This window comes from Cervus elaphus, chromosome 29 (assembly GCF_910594005.1).
Source record: "Cervus elaphus chromosome 29, mCerEla1.1, whole genome shotgun sequence".
Lineage (NCBI taxonomy): Eukaryota > Metazoa > Chordata > Mammalia > Artiodactyla > Cervidae > Cervus > Cervus elaphus.
The window spans coordinates 15,978,648-15,989,577 of record NC_057843.1 but is presented as its reverse complement, the minus strand read 5'-3'; the positions used below and the strand labels follow the sequence as shown (position 1 = coordinate 15,989,577).

Genomic DNA, 10,930 nt, shown 5'->3' with positions numbered 1-10,930 from the left:
CAATTACAGTAGTTTTATAATGTGATTTGATATTTGATAGGGTAAATCCCTGGGCTTCCCTGGTTGCTCAGTGGTAAAGAAGCTGCCTGCCAATGCAGGAGACATGGGTTTGATCCTGGGCCCAGAAGATCCCTTGGAGAAGGAAATGGCAACCCACTCCAGCACTCTTGCCAGAGAAATCCCATGGACAGAAGAGCCTGGCGGGCTATAGTCTATGGGGTCACAAAATGGTCAGACACGACTTAGTGACCAAACAGCAGGGTCACTAATAACTTAAAATATATTGAATATGACCACCCAGATTTTATTTTTAGTAAATTTTAATTTTAAATTATGGAAAACCTCAATATTTATTGAGAGTTTAACTGTGCAATAAATATATAAAATAATTTACATTTGTAAAGTTTTATCTTTCCACACAGGAAATTATTTGAGTGCCAACTTATTTCCACCTTCTTGTATGTTTAACAAAAATGCTTTTTTTTTTCTCTATAACATTCACATATTTCTTGCTACAGTTAACCCTTAAGTATGCTTTATACATTTTGACATCAAAATTTTTCCCATCACAATTTCTGGCTTAATTTTAGTGGTATGTAGGGTTAGACTAACAAATTAAAGATAATAAAGCAACTTTACTAGTGAAACAAATCATATATATATATTTTTGACAAGTATCAGAATTTCAAGTACGGCCATTATTTACTCATCACATGTCTTAAATTCCTATCATAGAAGATAATGAAAACACATAACATGGAGATCTCAATATACCATTGGAAAAGCTTTGATCAGGATTGAACAGTGGGAAGCTTGAGGATAGAGAATAACAAGATCAAGAGATTAGCCTTCGAGGGAAAGATGCTATCTCTATGATCAGAGAAAAATGTAAAGGTATGCCAGGATATCATCGAATTAGAGGGTGAAGGGGGCCTGCAAGTTGATGGACTTCAGAAAATGTGCTTAAAAGTAGTATGTGTAGGAGAGAAATTTTCCCTGTATAGAAGTCATTCACTGATAAACCATTTCCCAGTAAAACTGAACTCTTACAGGAATGGTGTGGGAAAATTAATTTTTCTATTGAAATTAAAAATTATAAGTACTTAAATTTTCTGAAATGTTAAAGGGATTTTAGATATTTTCATGAAAAGGAAGTGAGAAATTATTCTCACTTACAAAATTAAAGAGCAAATAAGATTAATATTTCCAGTAATGTCATACATTTGGAAACCTGCATAAAGTAGTATCCTCAGTTCTAAGACATAGTATTCTCTTCCTTAATGTGTTTCAAAGGACATATTCCCACATAGATATAGTAAAACTTTCTATTTGTGTAATGATTTTCCCAGGCTACTTGCAAAGTTCTATTATCTTTCACCATATTCTGTGAGATAAGTAAGAAAAAGGGGCCATTAACTCCATTTTACAGATGATACCATCAAGACACTCAGTTCCAATGACCCTTAGCATGCTTATGATGAAAAGGCCCAAAATATTCTGAATTCCAGGCATCTTATCAAGAGGATGCTTCTCTTGCTTTAGTTATATGTCTAGCACTATCCTTTATACTAAAATGTTCTCTAATATTTTCAGTGTTAGTATTTAAGGTTTATATTTCATGAAAAAAAATTCAGTACAAAAACATCCTTACACTGTCAAATTCAAACCCCATGCTAATAATGTCTATAAAACTATCTCTTATATATGGCATCGTTTTCATGGAACTCAGCATGGAAAGAAGCTGAAAAATAGCATTATTTGGAAAGAAGGCCATGCCAATTGCATTGCTGTGAATATTAATAACAAGCCTCCTATTTCAATGGAAAATACCTTAGGGTCATCCAAATCTGGAATGATCTCTTTAGTCTTTTAGGAGAACAAATTAAGGGCTGGGGCTTCCCTGTGGCTCAGACGGTAAAGAATTTGCTGGCAATGCAGGAAACCTGGGTCAATCCCTGGGTTGGGAGGATCCCCTAGAGGAAGGCATGGCAGCCCACTCCAGTATTCTTGCCTGGAGAATCTCCACGGACAGAGGAGCCTGGTGGGCTACAGTCCATGGGGTTGCAAAGAGTTGGAGATGACTGAGCAACTAGGCAGCAGCATACTTCTCTTAAGACAGATGGTGTGACAGCTTAAGTATATATGTTTCATATCTCCACTAATATAAACGACATGTATACTATAAACAACATATATATCTTTGTCCTCTACTTCATCCTTTGTTAAGAAAAAAATGATAGACAACCTAACTAACTGAACAAACTTGAGCTACAGTGAGTTTGGGCAGCTAAGCATATTCTACTTCCTATTTGAAGAATTTTTATATTACAGAGGCCATTAGAGTCTTAAGTCAAATTATCAGAAGTTTAAGTATATCTGGGGCAGAGGAAAGGCACTCCCTAAAACACCCAACATACAATCCTATGGGGAACAGAGCTGCCAATGGCCTGTGGAGCAGCATGCCTGTTTTATTGTGACTACTGTGATACATTCCTCACCCACGATTCTGCATCTGTGAGAAAGACACGCTGCAGTGGTAGGAAGCACAAAGAGAATGTGAAAGACTACTATCAGAAATGGATAGAAGGGCAGGCTGAGAGTCTGACTGATAAAACAGCTGCTATTTCAACAAGGACAGGTACCTTCTATTCCACTCTCTGCTCCTCCTCCTGCAGGGGCAATGATCCCACCTCCCCCCAGCCTCCCAGGACCTCCTTGCCCAGGGATGAAGCTAGCACCCCACATGGGGGGTCCTCCCATGATGCCAATGATGGGCCCTCCTCCTCCAGGGATCATGCCAGTGGGACCTGCTCCTAGAATGAGGCTGCCTATGCAAGGCCACATACCAGTGATGCCCATACCAATGGGTCCCCAATGATGAGACCTTCCTTCTGCCTGTCCCATGATGGTGCCCACCCGGCGAGGAATGACCCGACCAGAAAGATAAAGAGATTGGGGAGCCTCTTCATATCAATTTTACATTACTTGTTTTACTTCATCAGAAGATCATGGTGCTGTGACTTGGGTGTTTTCTAAGAGGATAACAAGGAAAACATTTTCCCCCTTCCTATCAAAGCGAGAGTAGTTTTGGAGGGAAGTAATGGGACCAAAAAAAAAAAAAAAAAAGGCAATTTCCGTTTGTATTGTGAAATGTGAAAATAAAATTTTCAGCTCTTTAAAAAACAAGCCTGTGGGAAATCATGTAATCAACACATATATAAAAGCCTGACTTGGTTAAAAAGGAAAACTAAAATGATAAGTATCATTATACAATAGTCAGGTAAGTATAAGTTTGACCTGCAGGGTTATTTCCATTTAATGCATATTAAAAGTTCCTGTGCTGATTCAGTCAGTGAAGGTAGGTTTCTTATTTAACAATGTTAGTGTTGAGAAATAGCAATTTTTATAAACAAATTAGAGATCAGGCCTCAATCAACTTTGGAATACCAAGCTGGAAGATAGTTATTAATCATCTAAAAGGAAAAGCCAAATAATAAACTTTTTAGAGCTACTCTAGACCATGGTGTTACTTAGAACACTTTCTCCCAAAATATTTGTTGTTCAGCAGTTCAGTTGTGTCCAACTCTTTGTGACCCCATGGACTCTAGCACTCCAGGCTTCCCTTTCCCTCACCATCTTCCAGAGCTTGTTCAAACTCATACCCATTGAGTCGGTGATGCCATCCAACAATCTTGTCCTCTGTCGTCCCCTTCTTATCCTGCCTTCAATCTTTCCCAGTATCAGGGTCTTTTCTAATGAGTCAGTCCTTTGTAATAGGTGGCCAAAATACTGGAGGTTCATCTTCAGCATCATTCCTTCCAATGAATATTCTGGACTGATTTCCTTTAGGATTGACTGGTTTGATCTCCTTGCAGTCCAAGGGACTCTCAAGAGTCTCCTCCAACACCACAGTTCAAAAGCTTCAATTCTTTAGTGTTCATTCTTCTTATGGTCCAACTTGCACATCCATAAATGACTACTGGAAAAACCATAGCTTTGACTAGATGGACCTTTGTTGGAAAAGCAATGTCTCTGCTTTTTACTATGTTGTCTAGGTTGGTCATAGCGTTTCTTCCAAGGAGCAAGCATCTTTTAATTTCATGGCTGCAGTCATCATCTGCAGTGATTCTGGAGCCCAATAAAATAAAGTCTGGCACTGTTGCCATTGTTTTCCCATCTATGTTCCATGAAGTGATGGGACCAGAGCCCAAGAAAGAAAATCTGTCACAGCTTCCACTTTTTCCCTTTCTATTTGCCATGAAGTGAGGAGACCAGATGCTATGATCTTAGTTTTTTGAATGCTGAGTTTTTAGCCAGCTTTTTCTCTCTCCTCTTTTGCCTTCATCAAGAGGCTCTTTAGTTCCTCTTCTTTTTCTGCCATAAAGGTGGTGTCATCTGCATGTCTGGGGTTATTGATATTTCTCCTGGCAATCTTGATTCCAGCTTGTGCTTCATCCAGCCTGGCATTTTGCGTGATGTACTCTGAATATAAGTTAAATAAGCAGGGTGACAATATACAGCCTTGACTTGCTGCTTTCCCAATTTGGAACCAGTCTGTTGTTCCATGTCTGGTTCTAACTATTGCTTCAGCATGTACACATACAAATGTACACAATTACATATACAAATTAATATGATTTGTGGGAAGATATTTTTTAGGAAAAATAATGTGCAGAGTACATTTTACTTTAGAAAATACCTTTTCAACATTGTACCTATCTACCTATCTTCCTAAACTCAATTTGATTCATTTGGCTATTTATTTATAGGAAAAATCTTTGAAGTTTTACCAAAAGTTTTATCCAAAACCTTCTAGAGTAATTAGACCTAAAAATGTATACTTCTTCTGATGTAAGTATATTTTCCTATGCTGAAAAGGAAGTTTAATGTATTTGATATACTCAGACCAGTGATTGAGTTTGGATCAGGATATTAATCTTTATTTTTCAAGTTTCTTAGAATAACTGTGGCTTTAAATGTGTTTAATAGCCTTATTACACATGAACTGCAACAAGAATGATTTAAAACTAATAATAAAAGAAGAAGGAAAGTAATAGGATAGTCTTTCCTTTCTTCTTCTTCTTCTTTAAAATAATGGGCCATAAGAGATTTTTCTAGATTGAAGTAGGTTGATTGAATAATCAAATTCCACAGCATAATGGAAATAATAAACCTGCTAAAGCCCAACTTTGCAAAAAAAAAAAAAAAAAAAACCCACTTGTGTTTATTGGAGAGAATTTTGTGGCAATGCTAAATGAGATAGCAAGCATGCAAGAATAATTATTTTTACTTACTGTTCTCATTAAAGAAAAAAAATGAGTTATCATTCTTTTAGTCAGAAATAAAAATTCTTTCCCTATCATTACCATTAACTTGACTTGTTTTATAATTTAAAGAAGAAATCTTTTAAAATTCTTTCTTGAAGTAAAAGAAGGAATAGGCAATTTTAATCAAACAAAAGGGGGCACTTTTTCTTTGATCTAACAATTATCTTAAGCTTTTGACAAAAGTGCTTCAAGTACTCGGATGGGAAGGGCAATGTTTGGGTGCTATGACTATTATGCTTCAATTTAACATTCACTTTCAGACATGAAAAAATCTGACTATAAAGACAAGGGGGGAAAAAAAAAGTTCTGTTTTCTCGCTGTGGGAAGAAAGTGAAAGTTGACTAAAAGTGAGTAATACTTGACGCCCCTGTGCTCATGGACCTTACAAGTTTGTGGTGAGGAAAGCAAAGGGTCTGGCATGTTGGTAACATCTTTTTGAGTTCTCATGACACAGTGACTTCCGTGGCACTATTTTCAAAATATGCAGAGAGACGTCTGCTTCTGGGAAGATGGAATGGACATACTTTCCCCTATTTCTCTCACTAAGTGCAACTAGAAATCCCATAGAGTATACACAAAGTGAACACAAAAGTTTGAAAGGCAAGATGGGGTTTCTCTTCCCTAATGTATGTAGATTTGGAGCTGAAGAACCCAGTAGCACCGAAATACCAACAACAGGTGCAGACCGAAAAAGTGCCAACAGAAGTCTGCCCTCGGGGATGCAGAGGACACAGGTTTGATCCCTGGCCGGGGAACTAAGATCCCATATGCCAAGGAGAAGCTAAGCCAGTGAGTCATGACTAGAGAGTCTGTGTGCTGTAATGAAAGATCCCGCGTACTGCAACTAGGACCTGATCCAGCAAATAGATAAATATTTTCTTTTTAAAAGTCTGCCCTCCAGTGAAAGGACCAGGCAAGCGGCAGCTTAGCAAGACAGGAAATGTGAAGAAAATAATGGTTCTGCTCCAGGCAAAGACTACAGAAAAACCTCTGGCCCCACCTGTTCTGATGCCAGCAAAGGCTGAACCGGGAAGCCAGGAGGCTATCCTGGAGGGACTGCAACAAAGCCAACACCCTCCGCAGAGTGGGGTCAGGCAGGGAGCTGAGGTTTCCATCTCTACCAGTCGGTGAGGAGAGGCCAGCGGGGACCCTGTGAGGAGCTGGTCCTTCCACCCGCACTGGGCAGTCACGAGGTGCGGCTTCCCTTCGGGGGGCTGTCAGAGGAGGACAGGTGGAGAATCAGGATATATACCTTCACCCAGTGGTGGCGAAGCCATGCCTACTGTGGTGTCTTGGGGAACACGTGCGGAAAAGGAACGCCCATCTCCATCTAGCAGGAGAGGAACCTCCCCAACCAGTCAATATATGCCTCGAGGTCACCTCCACCTTGAAGTAATAAGGTACCTTCTCCCTCTCTCTAAGGGTAAACACAGATTCAAAAAAGAGAATTTTCCCTAGTGCAAAAAGGGAGACTTTTCCATTCCCCTCCCTTTGCGTAGAGAATTTACTTTAGAAAACTTTTATTTGTGATTCTTTTCCTGCCCCTTTGAGCAACATGTACATCTTTTTGAAAGCTAAATAAGCCTCTTGCCAGTGTTGAAGAACATAGGAACTTTTTTTCGCAAGGACCTGGCTGCCCTCTCTTTGAAACTAAATCATTAAAGAAGATAACACTTCTATCCCCAGTTTCCACGGAAGGACAGAAGCCTGAATTTCTCAGGATAGTGCAAAGCTACCTCCTGTCCTATAAATATGAGAAGTTTAATTCTCATTTGGATAAAGGCACTTAGGAAACACAGGTTGTCACCCTAGTTATCAGGCCGATTTAGGATGAACACTGTGTGACAGATATTAAGTCCTCTTATGTGAGAATTAGTTATCATTTATCCTGAAAACATGCAGGCTATGGATTGTATCTCCAGGTTATACAAAAGGCTGAGATTTCTTTCTGTTTTTGCAGTCTCAGAAGATTGCCTGTGATACGCATCACAGTCTGGTTTCACTTATTCAGTGACAAAACTGTCCTCTCGTCTCTCTTTGGGGAGAATTTTTTCTGGGTTGGCAGAATATTTTATTTTTGATTATATTTTACTAAGAGTTAAAGTAAAAATGATGATACTAACATACTGATGTTGAAGGGGCTCAGAGCAATCCTCCTCCCAAGTGTCACTTTTGCATATGAATTACATTGACCTGAAGTTCAGGACCAAAGACTCGGGAAAAAGATGTTTTGTTTTTTACCTTTGCCTTAACTGGCTAAAATAATTTAATAGGTGACCTGGTACACGGAGAAAACCATCACAAGAGATTAAAAAAACACAGGCCAGGTGTGGTAAGCTAGGGGGAAGCCGGCAGGGCCTATTTGTTCAGTTCTGTCTGTGTCTACTGTCTCTGAATGGCAAGGCGAGCGTTTGTTTACCAAATATTTGCTCTTCCCATCTCTTTGTGAATTGTCTTCCTTTCTCTTGAAACTGCACACTCCAATCTCTTTTTCCTTAGCTCAGAATGGCATATGAGCCTCAACTGCTTGCCTGTTAGGGAACATCTCATCTGTGGATTTCCCGCACACACATTGTTTTTTTATTACTCTTAGGTCAATTTAACTAACAGACCAGCCAAAAGAACCTAGAAGGGTAGAGGAAAATTTTCCTCCCCTACAATAAATAAGTTAATGTATTATCTATTTATCAGTTCAGGTCAGTCGCTCAGTCGTGTCCAACTCTTTGCGACCCCATGAATTGCAGCACGCCAGGCCTCCCTGTCCATCACCAACTCCCGGAGTTTACTCAAACTCATGTCCATCAAGTCGGTGATGCCACCCAGCCATCTCATCCTCTGTTGCCCCCTTCTCCTCCCGCCCCCAATCCCTCCCAGCGTCTATTTATATCTGATTTATAAAATAAAGTAATATAACAGATAGCACACTAATATATATTAATAACAGGGAAAATACATCTCAAAATTTAAAAACAAATCAGAGACAGAGAGGGATAATATACAATGATAAAAGGGTCAGTTCTTCAAGAAGGTGTAGCAATCTGAAAAGTGCCTACATATGTGTACATGCTCAGCTGTGTCTGACTCTTTGCAACCCTATGGTCTGTAGCCCACCAGGATCCTTTGTCCATGGCATTTTCCAGGCAAGGATACTGGAGTGGGTTGTCATTCCCTTTCCCAGGGGATCCTCCCAACCCAGGGATTGAACCCGAATCTCCTGCATCTCCTGCATTGGCAGGCAGATTCTTCACCACTGAGCCACCTGGGAAGCCCTATAGCAAAGAACAGAACTGCAGAATAGCACCGAGATTATGGATGAGATTATATATCTGAAGCTGATCTCATTGGAGAAATATAGAGCAGAAAGAAGAGTGGGAGAGAGGATGGAATATTAAAGCAGGAGAAGATCTTGATTCATATGTGAGTTCTATCTCTAAATAGCTATCTGACCTTGGACAATTTGCTTAATCTTTCTGAACCTCAGTTTCTGCATTTTTTGTAAAATCTACAGTTACATAGATGACTCACAAGTTTCTTTCCAGTCTAAAATTTTAGATCTCTCTGAGATCATGTAATTTTGTGTGTTCTGGAAATGGATAATTTTGAGAACAAGCACAAATACTTATAATGAGAGTTTTTAAAGTAGATTTTTTTATATTCTCAAAAGAATTTTGGAAATGGTTTATACAGAGATAATAATATAGATGGAGTGGAGGTTAAGAAATCATAGTCAACAAATTTTGAAACAAACCACATTGTAAACATCTTACTCTGAAAATAGCATACCACTTTTGAAATGGTCTTAGCATATACTAAAGAACATCCTGAGCATAAATGCCAAAATTCACAAATGAATAGTAAATTATTTTAAAATGGGAACTATGGTTGAGAGAACTCAGCAGATTGTACTTCCATTCTAAGCCAACATTATCCTGACCTTGAATCATGACAAAATCCAGACAAAATCCAGTCAAATTAGAGCAATCAGGGAAAATACAAGTTCTATTTTACTACATATAGCATTATATATAGTACATATGCACTCACAGATGCATATTATGCCATAATATATATATTATAGTAGATATATATTTTTCAGTATAATATATAGTAGATATATATTTTGCAATATAATAGTATCAGAAAAATACTGCTCTATTAAAACCTTAGAGGGACTTCCCTGCTGGTCCAGTGGTTAAGACTTAGTGCTTTTGCTGCAGGGGGAACAAGTTCAATCCCTGGTTGGGAAATAAGATTCCACATGCCCCATGGCCAAAAAGTTAAATAAATAAATGGGCCAAAATATTTTAAGAAACTTATAAATAATTTCCTTCAACACCTACTTTATACCAGTGAGGAGATTAATAACAGCATTTGAGTGACATAGTGAGCAATATACAAAATGAGGGGATCCTGGTGTTTCACTACATCCATATCAGTTCAGTTCAGTTGCTCAGCCGTGTCCAACTCTTTGTGACCCCATGAACCTCAACACACCAGGCCTCCCTGTCCATTACCAACTCCCGGAGTTTACCCAAACCCATGTCCATTGAGTCGGTGATGCCATCCAACCATCTCATCCTCTGTCATCCCCTTCTCCTCCCACCTTCAATCTTTCCCAGTAACAGGGTCTTTTCAAATGAGTCAGTTCTCTGCATCAGGTGACCAAAGTATTGCAGTTTCAGGTTCAGCATCAGTCCTTCCAATGAACATTCAGGACTGATTTCCTTTAGGATGGACTGGTTGGATCTCCTTGCAGTCTGGGGACTCTCAAGAGTCTCCTCCAACACCACAGTTCAAAAGCATCAATTCTTTGGTGCTCAGCTTTCTTTATAGTCCAGCTCTCACAACCATACATGACTACTGGAAAAACCATGACTTTGACTAGACGGACCTTTGTTGGCAAAGTAACGTCTCTGCTTTTTAATATGCTGTTTAGGTTGGTCATAACTTTCCTTCCAAGGAGTAAGCGTCTTTTAATTTCATGGCTGCAGTCATCATCTGCAGTGATTTTGGAGCCCCCCAAAATAAAGTCTGTCACTGTTTCCATTGTTTCTCTGTGTATTTGCCATGAGGTGATGGGACCAGATGCCATGATCTTAGTTTCCTGAATGTTGAGTTTTAAGCCAATTTTTTCACTCTCCTCTTTCACTTTCATCAAGAGTCTGTCAGGAATATGGTCAAGTCAAGATGTAGCTGCTGCTATGCTGGGCTCAGTCATTTCTGACTTGGCTATATGGATTGGAGCCCATTAGGCTCCTCTATTCATGGGATTTTCCAGGCAAGGATACTGGAATGGGTTCCCATTTCCTCCAGGGAATCTTCCCGACTCAGGGATTGAACCTGCACCTCCTGGCTCTCCTGCACTGCAGGCAGGAGCCCTCAAGATGTAGCTTGGGTGTTAGTTTAGAGTACCTTGAATAAATGGTGCCATGTTCCCTGTATTCAGAATAACTAAACAAAAGAAGCTAGCATTTAAAAATAAAAGTTCTATAAGCTACATGTTAACATGAAAAGTAAGTAACAAGTATTTTCAGAACAACTATCAAACCTAACTTCCTCATGTTTCAACTTGCTAAAAAACAACAAAAAAAAGAATACATAGT

At 39.1% G+C, this 10,930-nt stretch overlaps 1 pseudogene; it reads left to right on the top strand.

Annotated features, from left to right (window-relative positions):
• Positions 1-2,439: 2,439 nt before the first annotated feature.
• Positions 2,440-2,947, top strand: LOC122686194 (annotated as a pseudogene).
• The last annotated feature ends 7,983 nt before the right edge of the window (positions 2,948-10,930 follow it).